This window comes from Protopterus annectens, chromosome 3.part0 (genome assembly GCF_019279795.1).
Source record: "Protopterus annectens isolate FY-2018-M chromosome 3.part0, PAN1.0, whole genome shotgun sequence".
Taxonomy (NCBI): domain Eukaryota; kingdom Metazoa; phylum Chordata; order Ceratodontiformes; family Protopteridae; genus Protopterus; species Protopterus annectens.
In genome coordinates this window covers 311,413,700-311,435,468 of record NC_056731.1, presented here as the reverse complement: position 1 = coordinate 311,435,468, position 21,769 = coordinate 311,413,700, and positions in this window count along the sequence as shown.

The window sequence follows — 21,769 nt, the reverse complement described above, 5'->3', positions numbered from 1 at the left end:
CATTTATAGCTGTCTAGACCCCTTGGGGTGGCTAGAGCTTGCCTAGGTATCCACTCTCTCCTTCACACAACACTCCAAGCCTGTGTTATCAGTACCAAAGTCCTCATCAGTTTCTCCACTTCCCACTGTACTTTTGGTGTTAAAAATAGGATCTCCATCATCATCATCTTCATTATCCAGACTCCCACTACTCAAATATATTCCTCAAGGTTCTGTTCTTTTACTCCAGCCTTTCTACCTTTACATTAATAAACTCACAGCAGAATTCCATAACCTTCAAATCCTTATGTATGCAGATGACATGGCAGAGGAGTAGCTAGGGTGGGGTGAAGGGGGTAGCTGCTCTGAGCACAAAGTGTTAGGGGGCACTATTGGTAGATTCTGATTGGTTCAGTGCATTACCAACATTCAGAAATGAATGCTAGTATTGCATCTGTTGAAAATGGAACTGAAGCATCCAGTTTGCTACAAATTTAAAGGAAAGGCATTTATTTTGCTCCAAAAGTCCAAGAATATATATATATATATATATATATATATATATATATATATATATATATATATATATTGCTCCTCAGTTTAAAGTTGGGGGGGTAGACTGGGGGATGGCACTTGATGCCAAAATAGGTCATCTACAGATTACATCAGTCACACCAAAATATCAAAAATTGCTTTCAATATGACCTCCTTTCCTTGGCCAAATGGCTAAACACCAGAAAACTGCTACTAAATTCTAATTAAAAAGTAATGCTGTCTAAAACCACTCCAAAGACTTAAATTCATCCCAAACATCTCCACTATACGTGACCTCCAACAGTGCTATAGAAAACTGTAGCAACCAGCTTGTTAAATCATCACAGACACAGAGTTTCAGCTGTGACCACAAATATGGTATTGGCATTCATGCATTCATTTATGGAACTGCGATATCCTTCACAAATCAATGCCAGTACTGCACTCCTGCACCATCTGCACCTGCTAATCACATCCCCTAACTGCTTGTGGCTGAGGCAGCCACCCCTTTCATCCTACCCTGGTTACAGCTCTGTCCTGAGAAACTATATCACCAAGTATCAGGGACTTAGATACTCTACCTCGATCTACAAAAGCTCTTACACCCCACCTCTCTAAATCAGCAAAATGTCAATGCTGTCCCAACATAAAATAACCTAACCCTCTTACCCCACATTCTGTTACCTAATGTCTTATGCAAACATTCTCTTATAGCCCATGTTCTTTCCGTGTTGTATATACTTGTCCACATGCTTGAAAGCTGTAAATAACTACTCAGCCTTATACTTGTTTGAACTTTTATAAGCCTTTATTATGGAAATGAATGTTGTGTAGGCATGCATGCTTTTATGACTTCATTTGTAAATTTTGCTTGTATAATTATACTGTTTTTTTATTTTATTTATTGCACTGATTTCTTGCACCCAGGCTGAGCCTGGAATAGGTCCGCCTGGATCAGTACTTTGCCCTGGTTAACAAATCTAACTAAATAAATGTATTTTAACTTAAACTTAAAGCCTAATAGAGCCCCCCCCCCCACAGAAGACCTTATCCTGTTCAGATCCTAAGACAAATCTAAGCTAATTTTAATACTAACCTAACCGTACAAAAATACATTTTAACACTCAAACTGGCTATCTACCTATTCAGATCATTCAGTTATTCATCCTCCAGTTACATGTTTAATCTAATTTAGGGTTATGGGAGGTCAGAGCCTACCCCAATGCCATTGAAAATAAGTAGCAAGTTCTGACTTAAAAGATGTCAGTGAAAGAAAGTAGAACTGTTCCATAATCTTGATGGAACCTGTGAACAACATCATCGTTTTTTTATTATTTTTTTAAATTAAATAACTTTCCTCGTTTTCTTTTATTTATACCTGCAGAAGTCAAGCTCACTTTTGGTAACTGTAACTCAACTACATTTACCAACTATAAGTTCCCCCATAGTAGACATAAGAAAACACTTCCTTAACCAAAGGTGGTAGATGACTGCTGTGACCTCTCTCAGAGATTTTGGAAATTAAAGAAGGATGGGGGGATTTAAAAGGCATACAACATGGCTACTTGCTACATTATCACCACACAGGAAGTGTAAACTGCAGCTGCTTCTTTAAGATGTACCGTTTATCTCAGACAGCAGGGAGGGAGATGCTAGTCTGTATATGTAGCCAACAGCCCCTCTACTACCTGATCTCCTTCTGCATTCATGGAATCTGCTTGTAGACAGTGACAGATGCAGTCTAGGTAACCCAAATGCTTCAACTTTGCCACCAATGAAAGTCTGGGTTTTAGTCATTCTATTCTTTAATTTTTATTCTCAACACGCAGCACATATCTGCATTATTTATTATTATAAATGGAACCGTTGCCAGTACCTAATTCTAACAATTCTAGTAAAGAAATAAGGCAGACATGGGATATCCAGCTCTCCTTATTTAACCTTAACAAAGACTAAAATACAGCTTCTATTTACCTTCTTGTAGCTCATGCAGTCCTTGTTGCTACTGCCAATAGCCTGCTGACAGCTTTTTTATTTACAAAGACAACACCGAGAAAACTCTTATTGGTGCGCACTACAGTAATGACATTCAAAGTAAAGTCATTCTGTAGTGCAACACAACAAAATAGCTTGCTTTACTGCCCTGGTCACATCAGCTTAATAAATTAATGATATAGCTAACATATGCCTTATGCCATTAGCACTCTCCCTTGTAATTTATTTGATAAAAATGTCAGCAATTTTGCTGATCTAATGCCCATACATATACCATTTACTGCAGTAATATTTTAGGGCTCGTGCATAACTGAATTTTATTCTTCCATGACATATTTAGTTATTTATAAATTAAGCACCTAAAAGCTCATGGACATTTGAGTGAAAGCTACTATACTGAAAATCATGCCAAATACAAGCAAAATGTTTGATATGGATTTCTTTCGTAGTAAGCTATTCATAACCCAGTGCAGTAAGCATGGTCTGATGCAACCTTAGACTTACAATAAATTTAGAGGTTGCTGTCTGTGCCTTGGGGAAGGGCAATGTCTCAAGTGCAGCAGCTGTGATCTCTGAATGTGCAAGTCAGCCAGATGTGCATTACTGCACACTTGCAAATAATGGTACACAACATACAAGTCACTAAATAAGACACTTGTTTCAGCATTAACTATTGCTATTATTGTTTTATTACACATTGGAAAGCATACACTGCACTGAGATACTTCCCTGAGAAATAAAAGTGCAAAAAAAGTAAGAAAATTTACAATTTAAAATAACAATATAAAATACTTAAAATGGTTTGCTGGTCTAGTACATGCAGAAAACGTGTTTTTATGAAATCTGGGAGAAACTTAATATCAGAGTCACTAAGGAATGCCATGCAGTTGATAACTGATTTCTCAAACATAAATATTTAAATGTAATACCCACTGATGGATTCCTCCCCTAATTATATAAGGAAGCAGATTTACAAATTAAAACCCCTTCCCTTTTGAAGAGTTAACAGTACCTGTCCATGCACTGGTTCCAGTGTCCTTTGTATATATGAGCATTCCAAAAAAGGCAATACACCTACTCCCATGTACTTCTCCTGGTCTTCACCAAAGGGGCACCAGGCTGGTATTAGTCAGATGCTTACCGTTACACATAAATACTCACAGCTTTTATTAACTAGAGAGAGTTTCAACTTTTGCCATCTTAAGACTCTTCCTGCTTTACTACTTTTTCCTCTTGAATTTATCAACAATGAGAAATGTGCAGAAGTGTAAACAGGAGCTGTTCTGCATGGTGCATATTAGTACAATGCACAACAGAAGGCTCCTACTATGGTAATAATAACATACACCTAATACAGGTGCCATTTATGTTTTGGAAACAGGCAAGTGAGAACTCAGATAGCAATATGGTGATATTGGTGTGGTACCCAGGACTGTCACACTAACAACTTACAGGTGCAGGGGGGATTGACTGTGAGCCTGAGAGAACTTTAAAGAGCTTTGTGAGTTTCACCCCAAATGTTTGCAAGATACAAAGTCATGAGGTTTGCCAAGCCCACCACAAAAGTAGACCTAAACCTAAACTATTTAACAGGTTTGAGGCTGAGGCAATTATAGAAATAAGGTGCGTAAGGAAAGCTGTGGTGGAACACAGAAGTCCAGGAAGTTATCAAAAGAAAGAAGGAGTGCAGAAAAAGTGGAAGATAGACAAAATAGACCAAGCTAAGAAGGAATATTGGCTGGGTAACAAAGATATTCAAAGTAGTTATAATAGCAAAGAACAAAGCATCACAGACACTCTATTAGTAATCAAATATATGGGGTTTAGGGCTTGATAACTGATGTTTTTTGTCCCTTTGTAAGAGTGTTGAGTTGTTCTTAGTATTATATCATGCCTTTGCAATAATGTCTTCTAGACCACAGTCAACAGCTACTTCACCTTCCATCCTTTCTTATGATCCTCTCCACATTCCCAGGGATCACCAGGGATAAGCAAGCTGGCAAAATACTATGCCTTTCCTATCTCCCAAGTTAGCTCTTTAAGTGCCAGACTCACTAGTCAAGCCAGGGTCATCTGAGATGCAGTCAGGGCTCTCTCACTCTGTGCCATGGAGCCTTGGGACACAGCTAATCTCTTGGATTCAAAACTGGTAGAGAATAGAGTCATAATTTATGTCCGGAATGGTATTTCCCCTCTCAGACTGTCCCTCAGGGATTCATTCTGGGTCCCTATTAATGTAATTTATACTTACTGATTAAGTGTTGAAACATGTTATGCCAATAAAGGTAAAATAGGAAAAGTCATTACTTCTCAAGATAATATCAATGATCTTCAAAAAGTGCTTATTGATTTAAACACCTGGTCCAAAAAAAAAACAATATGGTGATAAATGTAAATAAAACTAAATTCTTATACTGTGATATATCTAAAATCCACAGTAAATATATTCTTGGGGAAAAATATCTTGAAAAAGGTTCAGCCTTGGGGTACTGTTTGATGAAAGGTTAACTTTTGCCTACCATGCCCAAGAATTAAAGGAACCGTATTTCTAAGATACTGAGAAATATATAGACTCATTAAGATGAAAAATGAAACCATATTAATTCCACTGTTTACAAGCATTACCAAATGTAAATTTGAGCATGGTTGCCTGTTTTGGAAAGTTAAAACAAAGGTTAGCAGTAGAGAGCTAGAAAAACTGCTGAAGAGACATACTAAAAAAATAAGTAGCTTGTCAACATTGTCTCACAGGGAAAGACTAACAATCTTAAACATATACAGTTCATTTTATAGAAGTCTTACAGGTCATCTAAGAATGCTCTACAATGCCTATAAGGACCATTTTCTTTTTGAAAACAGGACTAAAATCTTCTGGTACAAACGGAAATCTCAGACTTTTATGAAGTTTCAGAAAGTGTATGAACATCCATGAAATGGTTCTGAGACAGAGTACTTGAACCATGGAAGAATCTCCCTGAAAATGTTAAAAATTGTGATACAAGAAACATTTAAGAAGCATTTAGCTGAATTTAGTGATGAAACAAAGTTTATGGTATAAGTGGTGGGCTAAAATGGACTCTGTCCTAAGCTCATACTTTGATTTTGATCCTGATTCAGTGGAGTTGAGGGTGGGGCAAGCAGAGTCTTAACAATGACCCAAACATTATAAAGCACCAGTGCTAGTTGTCACACCAAGGCACTTCCAGTAAATAAACAAATGAATAAAATAATATTTTACTGTCACGAAACAGGCATGTATGAAACTATCACATTATATCACATCATACTTTATCATAGGTTCATAGGCAAGTGCTAAGCTAGCTGCCCTTGCAGGTCATTTTAAGCTTAGCCACTTTTCCTTTTTGTGCTAAAAATAACCTATCCCATTTGGTTATACATTGGCTTTGCCTGTCCCATGGTCGATAATTATATATTACCCTTAATGAGAATAACTGGGATCATCTCACAGATGATTTGAAGGGACCCATGCATGGGATGAAACATTTAGGAGCTGCATCTGTCCATTAGTAGTAAAGGTGGAAGTTTGGGAGTAAAATTTCTGTTTCCTATCTATAGATCTAAGTTGCACTTGAATATGGACTGAGATGAACTTTGTTTCATGTAAATGGGGAGTCTGTTCCACAGCAGCGGTATCCTCTGCAAATATACCTGTTCCTCCAAACTGTTCTGTTGATGTTGCAGAAAAGGTTTATATCCCCAGACCGAGTATTTCTGATGCCATTTGACTTGCTGATATGCAGTAAATCCATCAGTGTTGGGTCAGAGGTTGCCTTGCGTACTGATCACAGGACACCTTGTAGCAGTCTGTAAGATACTGAGTATAGTGACAGGGCTTTCATATCATATCATATCATATCATATCATATCATATCATATACACTTTCTATTCTAATAAACCACTCTATTACAGAATCCATAGTCCCTTCCATCTGGAAGCAATTTTACACCCTTCCAATACACAAAGGAGGAAACTCCACAGATATAACTAATTTTAGACCCATAGCCATACTCTCACCACTCTCCAAAATTCTGGAAAAATGTATACATAATCAAGTCTTACACTACCTTCTGCAAGAAAATCTACTCACACCTACCCAACATGGCTTTCGTCCCATGCACAGCACTACTACAGCTCTCCTGTCTTTCCTAAAGTCTGTATCACTAACTAGAGACAGTAACAAACTTATTTCCTGTCTCTTCATTGACCTCTCTAAAGCCTTTCATACAGTCTCTCATAAACTCCTTCTCCTTAAACTAGCAAACTTACACTTCTCTCCATCCACCATATCTTGGTTTAACAGCTATCTCTCTGATAGACTCCAATCAGTCAAATGGCTCTCAGCTTTCTCCCCTCTTCTTCCAGTTAAAACGGGTATTCCACAAGGCTCCATCATTGGGCCACTTCTTTTTAACATCTTTACCAACCTTCTCTACTCTTCATGTCCTGGATCCTCACTGATACAATACGCAGATGATTCTACACTTATCACTATTGCTGAATCACCAACTCAACTAAAATCAGACACACAGTCCTCTTTTAACTCTGTAGAAAACTGGCTATCTGAAAACCAACTTATCCTTAATCCAAAGAAAAACAAATTACTACTCTTTCTCCCTGAAAACCTTAACCACATAAAGTCTTCCTTCTCCATACTGTCACAAAATAATACTCAAATACAGGTGGACACCAGTACAAAACTCTTAGATGTTATTATTGATGATAGACTAACCTTTGATTTACACGTCAATAATTGTATCCAAAAAACACATCTCAAGCTAGGTCTCCTCTATAGAAACAAAAGATACCTTACCAAAACAGCAAAATTAACCCTTTCAAATGCCTACCTCTTACCCACTTTAGCTCCCAAATTCTCACCAGCCTCAACACTGGAATACTAAACAAGTTAGAAACAACTTGTAACAGGATTGCCAGATTTGCTGCCCAAAATTCTTACAAGTCCCATCCCTGTCTCTTACTAAAAGAACTAAATTTGCTAGAATTACCTAACCTGCTTCGGTATAATCAGTTTCAGATTATTCATTCCATTCTCTACAAACCCTCTTGCTGTCCAACTATCTCATCTCTAATCTCTCATTACCTACCCACTAGATTACTCCACAGTTCTGAACAAGGCCTACTAAAAATCTACAAACCAAGGACCAAAATGGGTCACCTAGTCTATAGCTTTAACCCTTCCAAGGCCTGGAATAGCCTACCACTAGATATAAGATCCCTTGAACATCCCAAACAATTCAAAACCTCTACAAAAAAAAACCTTCATGAAAAATGGACTTGCCGGTGTAATTATCCCCCGTAAACACTCCCCTATAACCTTCTACTTCTCTTCTCTCTTCCTTCTCTTCAATAAACAAACTTACTACTTTATCTTCTCCTCTTGGTACATCACTGTACAAACATAACTAGTAAAATATTTCAGCTATGTAACTATTGCACTATTATGTATATAATATGTAATTATGAATATATCCCTCTGATGAATATATTTCTATGTATTTCACTTGTCACAGTTTAATGTATGACACTGTAATGCAATAATGTGTGGTACTGATGAATGTAATGTGTGGCACTGCAATGCAGTAATGTGTGGTACTGATGAATGTATTTCCATATGTATTCAATATGTAAAATTTCTATTGGCTGTTGGAGCTTTTCTCCTTGAGCCTTCACTGAAAATGGTTAATTGTAGCCCAGTCGGACAAACCCGGTCAACAAATATAAAATAAATAAATAAATATCATATCATATCATACCACATGGTATATGCCATGACTTTCCAATATGGCAATAATGAGAAAAAAATCCTTTAAACAATATTGAATTACTTTTGATGCATTTCAATCATCAAATAAGAAAATAAAAAATCCACTCAGAGTTCATGTAATAATATATTTTTGTATAGTTTTCCCTGTAGTGTCCATGTGAGGTTACAATTGCTACAGTGCACAATGTCACTATAATTCTGTTTAGTGGTGACTATATCTAGAAGGTTTATTATATCCTCCCGTGCTGCATAGAATGAGTTTCAGTAAGCAACAATACATCCATCTATGAGATGATCAGATATTTTGTGACATTCAGTTCAGCTCTTGGATGGAGCCTGTAACCATCAACTATCTATATTCAAGGACATATGCTGACAAATGAAAATAATTCATGGATTTCCATAGACTGCTGAAGCAGAGAAAGAGATCAGCGGTTAATTATGCTTCTTTGTAGCCCCCTCCCAGTACTGCTGTCTGATAAAGGATTGTGATATAGGAGGTGCTAATAATAGAAGAGCAGTAAACAGTCCTGGTGTTTTCCTCTGCTAACCTTGAATAGTTGGGAGGCAGTTTGTAAGAATAGCAGACACTACATGTTCTTCATTTACATGATCATCATTGCACCCATCCCAGGTGTCTGTAGAATAGTCACAGAAGCCTCTGTCTTCTAGATCATAGGCCTTACAGATATTTATAGGCATCATAGCCTCAAAGACGCAAGAGCCGAGTACTAACTATTTAAGGTTTAGAACAGTGTTAACTATTTAAGATTTAGAAAGGATGTTCTTGCCATCATCTGTTTAAACCTAAGAAAGTGTTAAATGAAAATAAACATGTGACTATGGCTTTCTCAGAGATAGTTGATATGGATTTTGCCATGATTTTATATATGAGTTAATGATAGGTAATCTAACAATAAATGAGGTGCAGAAAGAACAGCTGTGGTCCTTGGTGCATATTCAGTCTCCTAAAAGTGAAAAGTGCTGAAAAGTAATATCTGGCAGTCAGCACAGATGATTAAGGCACTGAGCTGCTCTTGTGGTCAAAAGTACAAGGCTTGATACAGTCCACTGCCTAGGTAAAAGGATTGCAATTAAAAGAAGGACGGCAATGGTTGAATATTATTTCCAAGAGACTACTCTGCAACAAAGGGCACAGTTTTCAGAAGTTATAAAGGAATGTTAACAGTGCAAACTATGGTATAAATTAACAGTGGCTCTTAAAGTGTTTTCTACAGGAATACAGCTGTTTACCTCTCCTCACTCAGTTTCATAGTTTCATAGTTTCATAGTATAGTACTAGGCTATCTGCCCTAGGGCATTTGTAAGCCTAGCCATAGTGATGTGGCTTTTGCCACCCCATGAAATGGTACAAAAATGTACAGAATAAAATTAGAATACTGTGCCTCTGTCTAGTAGTGACACAATGAAGATCCCCTTATATAATAGAATTAGTTTACTGTGCCCCTGTCTAGCAGTGACACAGATGTGACCCCTGGGGTAAACTTATGATCTCCCATCCACTCATCAAGATTTCTCTTGAAGAGAGTCAGTGAGGGGCTCTGCCTAATATGAACTGGGATCTTGTTCCAAAGCATGGGAAGCCTCTGGGTTATGAATCTATCCCTCCAGCATGTCCTATTCATACTTGTGCCGAGGTTTAAGTCTTTAGCTCGCGTGGTCCTGATGGATTTGGATGTTTTGAGGTGGAGCATGTCCATCAGATCCTGATTGGACATGGCCTTGTACGTCAGGCAGAGATCACCTCTGAGCAGGCAGTATGCTACTGAATAGAGCTGAAGTTTCTTTAGTCTGGCAGAATAAGACATATGTTGGAGACCCTTGATCCTCTTGGTGAGGTACTTTTGTGGTCTCTCCAGCTGTTGCAAATGCCGGGTGAGGTACATACCAAATGGGGCATTGTACTCAATCATGGGTCTGATGAGGGAGGAGTATAGGGGTACAATGACATCCCTGGATCTGGATGTGAATCCCTTCATGATGAGGTGTGCAAGGTAGAATGTTTTTCTAACCACTTTGGCAACGTGGGTGTCAAATGAGAGGTCGCTGTTGACTTGGGACCCTAGGTCTCTGATTACTTTTTCTGTACTCAGTGGGTTGCTGTCTATGTGATAATTTGTGGGTACTTTGTTTTTCCCAAAGGGATGACTATACATTTTTTGGGATTTAGTTTAAGGCCGTGACTCCGGCACCAGTTGTCCGTTTCTGTGAGGCCTTTTTGTAGGATGTATGTGTCCGCTGGTGTATCGACTATGGCGCCTAGTTTGCAGTCATCTGCGAACTTTGTCAGCCACAACCCTCCCATGTTTGCTTTAACATCTGAGAAATAAATGCCGAACAAGAGGGGTCCCAGGACAGATCCCTGTGGGACACCACTTGTGACTGGCTTTTAGTCTGACATTGCTCCAGTGATTTTAACTTTATGGGTTCTGTCCTTTAGCCAGTTTGCAACCCATCTAGTGACATAAGGGTTAACGTTTAAGCTGTTGAGCTTATCTATGATCCCTGAGTGGGGTATTGTGTCGAAGGCCTTAGCCAAGTCCAGGTAGGCTGTATGGACTGCTTTTCCCTCATCAATGGCTCTAGTGACTGTTTCAAAAAAGTCAACCAGGTTCAAAAGACAGGATCTTCCCTTTACAAAGCCGAACTGGGTGGGATCAAGTGTCTGTAGGTCCCCTATGTCTCGGTTTATGAGTTCCATAATGATTCTTTCCATAGCTTTGCAGACCAGGCTGGTTAAGCTTATGGGGTGGTAGTTTCCAGGGTCTGTAGAGGTACCCCCTTTGTGGAGTGGGACCACTGTTGCTGTATGCCACTGTTCAGGTACATATCCTGAAGTAAGGCTAAGGTTAAATAGCATTTTTATGTGTGGGTTTAGCTCCTCTTGGAGTTCACGTAACACGCAACCCGGGACACCGTCAGGTCCCATTGATGCTGTGTTTTTAGCTTTGTTTAGGGCGGTTCTCACTTGGACATCTGAGATGACAGGGAGATTACATTCAGCTGGGATAAGTATTTCTTCTTTTGGGGGTGAGGGAGGGGAGAAATTTGCACTGAACCTGTCAGCCAGAATGTTGGCAATATCTGTGGGTTCAGTGTATTTTTTGTTGTGAACTAACTCTGAGCATATCTGAGGGTTGCCGCCCAGGTTTCTAACATAGCTGAAGAAGGCTTTGTTGTTATCTTTAGTGTCCTTAGTGATTTTTCTCTCAAAGTTGGCCTTGGATGTTTTTATGAGAGAATGTAGTTTTCTGCTAATGTTGATCAGAGATGTCTTCCCGTCATGGGATTTTGCTCTGACGTGCAGTAGCTTCCTTTTGTTATACAATTTGTTAATGGCTGAGGTCCACCAGACAGGACGCTTGCCTTTGGTGGAGAGTGACTTGGATTTATTTGGGATTGCATGATCCATGCATTCTTGGAGATGTCCATAGAAAGCATTTGTGAAGGATTTGGCATTGTGGGATGTGGTATCCACTGGCACAGTGGGCTTAAAGGATACCATCTCAGTCTTAAGAAGGGTGAAGTCTGCTTTTGAGAAGTTTTTCACTGTGGTCTTTTGTGCTGGGGGTGGAGGTGGGATATGTATATCCAGGGTGATTAGTTTGTGGTCAGATCTCACTAGTGAGGGGTATACTTCCGGTGTGGAGCATTTTGTCCCCATGTTTGTGATGATCAGGTCTAGTATATTATCTCCCCTAGTGGGAGAGGTGACTAGTTGTTCCAGTGCATTTGAATTTATGAATTCCAGGAACCTTTGGGCTAGGGTATTAGGGCTAGAATAATGTACCCAATCTATGTTTGGGTAGTTGAAGTCTCCCAGTATGATGGTATTTTGTGATACATTCATATCCTCCAATGTCTTCAGGAAGGCTGAGTGGGGTTCCTGCGATTGGGATGGTGGTCTGTAACATGCTACCAGTTGTATAGCAGTTTTGCCTATGGTAAGGTCTCTGATGCTTCATGTGTTGCTACTAACCTGGAGGTGTGGGTGTTCTTGATGAATATGGACACTCCCCCTCCCTTTGTGGTTCAGCCCGGGTTTTGGGGCCGAAAAGCATGATACGAGGTATAGCCTGGTAGCGCTGGGGTGCTCTCAGGAGCCTTGAACCAGGTTTCAGTTACTGCACAGACGTCGATGTTCTCCATGCTGAGGAGTGCATCGAGTGCCTGCATCTTGAGATTTAGACTTCTGGCGTTGAGCAGCATTACCCTTAGTTTTTTTCCATTTTTGTTTTCTAAGGAGGTGGGTTTGTCTTTTGAGCCTTGCCTAAAAAAGGCACTATGGATAATCTTCAAGGGTTTCCAAAGTTGCTGGCTTATGTCTGTTAGAATCATTGGCGAACATACCTCGCAACTCTGAGAAAGAAATAATAATAATGGGGGGGGGGGCAAAGGACCAAAAATAGGGACAATTTTTAAAAATTGCTCTTACGAACTTAGAGTACTGATAGAATAACAGATTTTGTGTTAGCATGGATTTTCTGAAAGGTAAGCAGTCTGAAACTCAAATGTCTGTCATTATTTTCTGACTTCATTCTTTAATAACTTGCCAGAGATTTGCCAGAAAAAACACAATTTTATGAACCAGTAAAAACACATGAAGGTAGCAATCCCAGGAAGTTTCAAAAAATAAAATAAACAAGGCACTCCAGGGGACCAGAACTCTTACCCACAAAACATTTATTGTCTTACAGCTTAAAAACGAATTTATATTGTTATAAAATGATTGTTAAAATCAGTCCGGTTTAGCGCTTTCGTCTTTCAAGTAAACATCTTCAGAACCATTACATTTAAAACAGCTGAGCTTTTATACCAAAAACACACTCCTCATCTGTCCAAGTCATAAAGCTGAAGTCTAAATTTAAATTTAAAGAAACATGTTCAGCTACTATTCAACTTAGTAAGTGCATATGCAAATTATAGAAAGTAAATATACGAGATACATACTAACAAAAACCGCAATAAGAAATACTTTGGTAAAAAATTAAACAAACAACATACAACATGTCCTTTAATCCATTATATCAACTTATGCTTTTGCCAGCTTGTATTTTTGTTGATCTTTCTTTTAACTCACTTGCAATTGAAACCGTTTCGTTCAAGCCTGGGCGGTACCGTGGCATGAAATCTCAACTGCCAAAACATCTCTTTATGTAATATCCTATTTTTCCAGTCCCCACAATATGCTGACAAATCAATTTTTTCCACAGCAAAAAACTAAATTTATCGAACCCTACACAGGTTATTGAGTGCCTAGCCAATGCACTCTTATTGTCATTTCACTGGATGCTGAAAATATGCTGGTAAATGTGCTTATTAAAAGTATTATTGGTTTTGCCAATGTAAAAAGCTTGGCATTGTGTGCACACAGCAAAATAAATAACTGTCTCCGTATAACAGTTAAACCTACCTCCCTTGGCATAATCCCTGATTTTATCATGAACCATCCTTCATATTGGCATTTGATATATCCACTTTGGTTACATCTCCCACATCTAGAGTTTTTTAGGGAAATTATCTGTCCTACATAAAGCTTTATTTTCCAAAATGCTTTTAAAGTTGCTCCATCTTTTAAAGGTAAAAGTAGGTTTAACCTCATTAAATCTCTGTGTAGCCTCATTACTACTTACAATAAACCAATTTTTTAAAATAATCTTTTGTATTTCTTTTGCATCCAGTGAATAATGAAAAAACATATTAGTACTTAAATCAAGGGACTGGTTGTTACTGAAAGCAGCATTGTCTGGATTGTTATAACCGTATTTAAAAATGGAACCATAAATGCCAATTCATTCACTCCACACTTGCCTTGCCACCTCATCCACCAGTACACTAGTGTTATTACATTCCAAAAACATCCTTTTCAGGACATTAAATTCTTCTTGGCACCTATTATCATCTGATGTCAATCTTGATACCCTGATAAATTGGCTTTTTATAATGCCCTTTTTCTGGTGGTATGGGTGGCAGCTGGAATAAAAGAAAAAATAATTGCAATAGGTGGGCTTTCTAAATATTCTTGTTTGCAGGGCACCATTTGGAGAGCATTGAATTTTAATATCCAAATAAGTGATTTCATTGGCACTAGCATGGTGTGTAAACTCCAAAAGCTCTGTGCTGCTTTGCATCTGCCCCAGAAACTCTTTGAATTGATTCAAACTACCTTGCCACAAAATTAACAAGTCATCTAACTATCTATAATACGCTTTGCAAAGCTTAAACAGAGAAAACTTGAAAAGAGACATTAATTCACACCTTAACAAAACACCATTAGCAAATACAGGGGCACAAATGGCCCCCATAGCTACTCTGGAACACTGCTTGTAATATTCATTGCCAAAAACCAAGAAATTGTTGGAAAAATGATTTCCATGAAATCATGTATAAAAATGTCATCATTCTCATTTAATCCCCCATGTGATTTAACTATCTCATCAAACCATAGCAAACCTTGTTCCTTTAGAATAACAAAAAACAAACTTTTGATATCACAGGTTATAAAATAGTAAAAATCATGATCAACCTGTCTAATTTTGTCTAATAAATCCCATGAATCATGAATAATATGCTTGAATGGTTTGAAACATTTTTAAGTTTAGTATCAATGAATTTGGCCAGTGGCTCAGTAATCCTGCTGAGGCCACAATTGGCCATAGAGGTGGATCACAGATATTCAAGTGTAACTTCAGGATGTCAAAAATTCTCAGGATAATGGGTCCCGCACCCTTAAAAACTCATATAAATCTTGTGGCAACTGCTCAAACAAAAAAAGCTCTTCCAATGCTATTCTAACACCTCTATACACAATGTTAATTTCATTTAAAGAAACAACATTATAAACTTCATTGTCACATAACAAATTAAGCATTTTCCTCTGATAATCAAGGTTATACATAATTATGAGGCCCCGCCTTTATCGGGGTGCATGCATCTGATGTCAACATCTTGTGTAACAGATGTTAAAGTGTCCTTTTCATAAGATGACAAGTTCTGATAACAGTGTTGGCAACTTTGTTGTAATAAATCCCTAAAAGAATTTAACGTCCTGAAAAGGATGGAATGTAATAACCCTAGTGTACTGGTGGATGAGGTGGCAAGGCAAGTGTGGAGTGAACGAATTGGCATTTATGGTTCCATTTTGAAATATGGTTATAACAATCCAGATAATGCTGCTTTCAGTAACAACCAGTTCCTTGATTTAAGTACTAATATGTTTTTTTCATTATTCGCTAGATGCAAACCTTGCTTTTTACATTGGCAAAACCAATAATACTTTTAATAAGCGCATTTACCAGCATATTTACAGCATCCAGCGAAATGACAACAAGAGTGCATTAGATAGGCACTCGATAACCTGTGTGGTGTTCGATAAATTTATGTTTTTTGCTGTGGATATTGTGGGGACTGGAAAATTTGGATATTACGTAAAGAGATGCTTTGGCAGTTGAGATTTAATGCCACAGTATCACCAGGCTTGAACAAAACAGTTTCAATTGCAAATGAGTTAAAAGAAAGATCGACAAAAATATAAGTTGGCAAAAGCATAAGTTGATATAATGGATTAAAGGACATGTTGTATGTTGTTTGTTTAGTTTTTTACCAAAGTATTTCTTATTGTGGTTTTTGTTAGTATGTATTTTGTATATTTACTTTCTATAATTTGCATATGCACTTACTAAGGTGAATAGTAGCTGAACATGTTTCTTTAAATTTAAATTTAGGCTTCAGCTTTATGACTTGGATAGATGAGGGGTGTGGTTTTTGGTATAAAAGCTCAGCTATTTTAAATGCAATGGTTCTGAAGATGTCATTTACTTGAAAGATGAAAGCACTAAACCAAACTTATTTTAACAATCATTTTATAAGAATATAAGTTCATTTTTAAGCTGTAAGACAATACAATGTTTTGTGGATAAGAGATCTGGTCCCTTGGAGCTTCTGGTTTATTTTATTATTATTATTATTATTATTATTATTATTATTATTATTATTATTATTATTTATTATTATAATTTTAAGAACGAAAGACCAAAAATATGAGACAAAAATCTGTACAATTGAGAGGTATGTTGGCAAAGGAACCACAAATGGATAATAATAACTGTTTGAAACCTGTTGAACTGGAAGAGGACTAGAAGTGACAGGATGTGCAACAGAAAAACAGAACTGTTGTTACATGTTTCTTGGATGGAGCACATAGGGTAGAGAAGGTTTTTGGGCTACCTGAAGTAGATCCAGTAATGGAAACTTGTAAAGACAAATCTAAAGGATCACGTTGCACCATGAGTGATAAATCCAGCTGTGTGATGTTCTTTGCTGCCAGTTGGCTGCTGGTACAACAGTACAAGAATCAAGATGGGTTTGTATGGAAAACAAAATGGCGCCTCAGTGGGGTTGCTAACATTTACTGTCATTGCTGAGTCTATGCAGAGCACTTGTTTTTGGACATTGAAAACATTTATGAATCTACACTGACTGTTTTTAGTCAAGTGTACTCTTTTGCATGTGAAGTAGTGTCGGGTGTTTATACTTTGATAAATATTCAAGGAAACCAAGATGACATACATTTCAAATATGTTTTGATAAATATGCAAGGAACTTAAATGATGTTTCCAAGATTATATTATCATTTGTGAATAATATTTAAAGATGATAAAATGTTCTGCATCTCTCAGAGTATGTTGTTATCAGTGATTGCTATCAATGTTGTCAGTTAATGGCATCATTTTAAATGTTTGAGCTTTTTCAAAAATATTTTTTCATAACCAGCATTTATCTCTTAATGAGCAATGATATTTGTAAATGCTTGCAATCGTGTGTATAATAATGTTTGGTGTACATGTTAGTTCATCTTACCCAAACATTTGTAAATATGGAAAACATAGAATGCACTGATAGTTTTTGGAAAACATGAACACTATTGAATATGGTTGAGATTTCAGGATTATGTTTATTGGAAATCTGTCTAATGCTAGTGTTTATAATATTATGACTTTCACTCTTTTATAAATTAAAAGGAAACCACGTCTGAGTACTTTGTGAAAAGTACTTTTATAATAAATGTATTTTCTGCTGGGGATGATAATGTTACAGCAAAAGTATTCAGTGTAGGAAGTTAATGTTCTCACAGGCCAAAACTCCACAGATCCCACCTCCTCCCATGTCACCATCAGACCTCTGAAGGCCGTCTCTGAGCCTTTAACTTTCACAAGGAATTCAGCCAACTACCTGACACCACAAACTCCACCTCTTCCCCAAAATCACCCAGCCCCCCCATATCTCTCTTTTCTGTTTTATGCAAATTACAAACAAAGATGTCCCTGAATGTATCCCCTCGTGTAGACAACCTGCTACCCTGGTTTATATCTCTCTGCAAAAACCTCCTTAACACACCTCATTTCCATATTTATAACATCTGCTTAACTCAAAACACATTGCCAGACATTTGCAAAACTGCTCTGGTCAAATGCCTTCTTGAACAGCCTCCGCCAGAAGATGCCTCCCCATTCTGCCCTATCTCCATCCTCCCTACACTTGGGAAAATACTTGAAAAAAATAATACAGTGCCAGCTGTCCACTTACATCAAGCAGTACCAATTTCTCACTCTTAAACAGCTTGGATTCTGGGCAGGCTGGAGTATGGTGACAGCAGGAGCACAGTGACAGCAGTATGGTCACTTCCAGATGAGATCCTTCTGAACATAGATAAAGGAAACCTTTCAGGAACTCTCCTCATTGACCTTAACAAAGCCTTCAGTCTTACTGACCACTTCATGCTCCTTCACTCCCTACAAGAAATTGGGGTTAGCCCCTGCAATATCACCTGGTTCCAACATTTCTTAACAAATAGGTATTTCAGAGTGAAAATAGGTTAATCCCTATCACCTCCAGCATCCCTTACCAACAGAGTGCCCCAGGATTCACTTGCCCCACTGTTGTTTTCAGTCTTTATTAACAAACTACCCCCTGACCTCCCAAAACTTCCTATCAGTTTTTATGCAGACGATGACATAATTATCCTTTGATCTAGTCACTCATATTCAACTATTCAAGCCCAGCTTCAGTCCAAACAACCATAAGCTATTCCTAAATCACTCCAAAACAAAAAGTATAATATTTGGAACCTCACAAAATCTGAAAAGAAAAACCCTTATAAAATTGCAGCATTGTAGATCTCAATGGTTCCTCGATGGAAATAACCAAGTTCTTTAAATATTTAGGTTTCTGACTAGACCAGTCACTTAACTTCCAAAACACCATTGAAAAAAACAGGAAAAAGATCTATTCTCTTCTGTTCTGGTCCTGGAAAATATATTCTTTTCTCTCCAGACCAACTAGAATTGCAATAGGCAAAGGAGTCCTCTTTGTTCAATTTGAATATGGGCTCCCCATCACAGCCTCAGCCTCTAAAAAAAACCTCATCCCCTACAGTCTATTGAAAACAAAATCTGCCAATTAATTTCCAATTCCCCCTTCAGGAGCAGCACTGCACCACCCTCTCCGAAGCCGAATAGCTACTAGCCTCCTATAGAACCGAGATACTCCTTTTTTTAATTTCAAACTACTTTAACCAGATGCCTTCCTGCATCATGCAGCCAAACTTCATAATAAAAACATCTCCTACAACCTCTGCAACTTCTCCCAATTAACTCCCTCACTCCAGACACCCAAAACTAAAGTGCACTGTACTGATCATTCTTTCTCCATCCTTGCACCCAAACTCTGGCAATCCCTCCCCCTCACCTAAAAAAAAACTCGTCTTTCCCCACTTCCATAGCACAACTTAGAATATACCTCTATCAAAAGTCTGATTGCAAGTGCTTTTCCACTTGAGACATTACCTAACTCCCTCCTCACCTGTATCACTTCACCTTTGCCACTCCGTTCTCACCTGCTGTTTTCCTCTCATATTTACTACTAAAATTTATTTCACATTTGTTTTTCTACTGTGTTATTAATATTTACATATTTGTCTGTGGGATTCTGTACCTTCTGTGATTACTCCATGTTTGTGAATTTATTAGTTTTTTTGTGAATTTCTTCATCCGGGCTATGCATGCAAATGGTATTTTGTGGTCAGCATACTACTCCAGTAAACAAACTAAATATGTTATAATTGTTTATGATTGCTCATAATGGTGGTTAGTGCTCTAAGAAAGAAGATATGCTATTTAGTTCTAAGGAGATGGTTGTCCTGCTTCATGTTCCTACATGATTAGGGTTGATTTTTTATGATTTTGGGTTGTGGTACTACACTAAGCAAACCCGTATTGATAAATGGTCCAAATGATGAGAAGAATCCCACAATTAGAGTTGTGCAGGGCAGCATTATTCTTGTGTAAAGTGGGCATGGATTAAGAAGTTTACCACGTATGCATGTATTGGGTATACTGGTGTGCTTTGTGAAACATGCTGTTAATTGTTGGCCGTGTAGTTGATCAAGGTGGGCTTTCTGCACTTACATAACTCATCATATTACCAGCACATTAAAGTATCTCCTTTTTGGGGTTACAGTTGAAGATATTTGTTTTTTTGGAGAAACAACTTGGTGGATGATTATTATTTGAATGAAGAAACTTGATGGTGTGGTATTTTGGAGGAATAGTTTTGGGATATGCATTTATTATAATGTGAGACTTGGGGAGTGCTCAAGAGATTCACTTTTTTTCTTTTTATATTTATTGATATGCCATGGAGAAACATTCCAGGCACGTGGTTGCCTGTGAGTTTTAGGAGGGTATGTCTGTGTGTTTTGTTTGATACTTTGATTACTGTTTGGATTAGGAAGGTTTGATTGTTACTAGAAATGATATGGTGATGCTGTTTGGCCTAAAAAAGGGTATTTTTGTATGAAGGATTTATAAACATAGCTGTATCAAGGAGCATGATCAAACATATGAGCTGTAGATTATAATGCTGGACAAAGCTACAAAGTTAGTGACACTGTGAATATTTTAGCAGAGGTTCAAAATGAATATGTTTTCCTAAAAACTGAAGTTAGTTCAGTGGAATATATAATGAAGAGAGGAGAAGGAGGACCAATGAGTCAGTGATGTTCCTCGATATAAGAGAGCAACCATAACCCTTTAATGTGGTGTATAGAATATACATTTACCAGCAAAAGGAAAAGTTGTGATATGATATATTTGATAAACTATCACAACTATGTATTGACCAATATAATGCTATCAGTTTTGTAAATATATATTTTTAAATAGTATTGTTAATTGTTGTTAAATGTTCTGATCAATAAACATTTGTTTTGATTAAAACAAGATGCAAGCATGTGATAATGTCATATTATCAAACACTTTCTAGGCTAAAGCTGGAGTACTTTGTACAGCTCAGGAAGCTATACAGAGAAAATGAGAAATTTAAACTATGGAAAAAGTTCCAAGATGTTTAAGAAGAACATACAGTTGACAGAGGATATGATGTAAGTAGGGACATAAAAAACTTAACCTTTTTAACCTTTCAGTACAGATAAAGGACAAACAAAGGTCATATATTGGTATATTCAAGGCAAGTTGTAGGCAAACTGGTGCAGTAGGCCAAGAGCTCAGTGGTACCCCCTGCTGCCTACTGTTCTCAAACACATACACAGTGTCTCTCTCATTTTTCCCCATCCTGGCCTCTCTGCACCATCCAGGTTACAATTGTCTTCACTTACTCACATTTTTTCTTGTTCTTCTGCTTTTATGAGCCATGACTGTACTATAATAACAATGGAGGAAATAAGGGAATTAAATGGTGGATAAACTGGGTCCCAGAAGCTATGGGATTCTTGATGTTCTGCGTTTTTATAACGTTTCCATCTAATGTCAAAGAAAGAGATTCAGTATTACTCTTTTTTTTTTTTTTGCATCCTTTTAAAACACCCTGACTGATGAAGATTGCTGTAATAACTATAAGGAAATAATTAAACCGAGTTGGGAGTCTGGAGGCTACTTGGCCCTCAGAAATTATGAGAATAATAGATAATATGAAATGTATTTTAGAGATTTTTTTCCAACATTTTTGATCCAATGATGGCTTGAACAAAAATAATGATTAAGGGAAAAAAATCAGTTTTACTTTTTCCTTCAAGTACAAAATAAGTTGTGTCGAAGCCTTAATGTTTAAAGCTGAAAGAAATATAGCTTCCAGTAAACTGAGAAAACAAACTCCTGTGAAGAAGCAGAAATCACATCGGGGGAAAGTGCTCACCTCCCTTGGCAACAGTGCCTGCCTCCCAACCCACCCCCTAAAAAGATAGTTGCATTCTGTATATACTTCTAGTGTTAGAGTGGGATGAACGTGAAAGAAAAAAATTGACACAATAATATATTTCAGTTTGTTGCTGTCACACATATATACACAGAATGCCTTCTTACCCTTACCTCCCACCCCAGAAAGATAGGCATCAGTATACGTCTGATACTTGATTGTGAGAA